Genomic DNA, 743 nt, shown 5'->3' with positions numbered 1-743 from the left:
GGTTTCGGCTTCGGCCAAGAATTTTCATTTCGGTGCATCCCTACCAAAACGTCAAAGAATATCTCGATATCTGCAATAACTATAAACCATTTTTCTGTTTGTCCGTTTTTCTCATTAGCTCAGGTTTAAACACTTTGTACCAGAGTGAATCGGAGTTGAACAACCTGCTACAATTCGTTTTCACAGAGGGTGAGAATTGCAAATAGATACACATAGTACAGAAATCATACTTAATTATAAGTCAAGTCAGCATTGGTTTGCTGAAATTGCACAATTTCATATTGACGGTAATAACTGTTTGTTTGTTTTTTTTCTCTGCAGGGGAGAAGAACAGTGGTTTGTCTCAATTGCGTGATGTTATATTAAACAACCTTGCTAACCAGTTACAGAAGAACCGCTTTGGTAGTGAGGATGATGACCACTACAGGTAACAAGTTTCACTGCTCTTCAGATAGAAAGTGCTTGAGTTAACTTTAAACTGCTTGCTCTGTTCACTTCTGTATTTTACTCTGCTTGCACAAATTACATCAAATATGTTCATGCATTTTCTTGTCATCTCAACAAAAATGTGGTGTTATTCACCTTGACAACTGACTGTAAATGTGGTTAATGTCTGTAATGTGCAAGCACTTTCTCCCATCTTCCCCTGCAGGCTGAACGATGAACTGTTGCAGTGTATCTTGAAGACTGTAGTGCGCGAGTCATGTCTGCTCATCACCAAATGTCAAACCGTTTCCAAGGAA

The 743-nt window shown here is 38.6% G+C and overlaps 1 long non-coding RNA gene across 1 annotated transcript; it reads left to right on the top strand.

The window, feature by feature from the left end:
- Positions 1-110: 110 nt before the first annotated feature.
- LOC107735336 (uncharacterized) lies at positions 111-737 on the top strand. The gene is made up of 3 exons (XR_001639377.1): positions 111-189; positions 322-427; positions 653-737. It is a non-coding gene; the product is annotated as an uncharacterized LOC107735336 (long non-coding RNA).
- The last annotated feature ends 6 nt before the right edge of the window (positions 738-743 follow it).

Source organism: Sinocyclocheilus rhinocerous, unplaced genomic scaffold (assembly GCF_001515625.1).
Source record: "Sinocyclocheilus rhinocerous isolate Xijiao unplaced genomic scaffold, SAMN03320098_v1.1 C35983886, whole genome shotgun sequence".
Classification (NCBI taxonomy): Eukaryota; Metazoa; Chordata; class Actinopteri; order Cypriniformes; family Cyprinidae; genus Sinocyclocheilus; species Sinocyclocheilus rhinocerous.
Note: the sequence above shows the minus strand (reverse complement) of the source record. Positions and strands in the feature narration are given on the sequence as shown.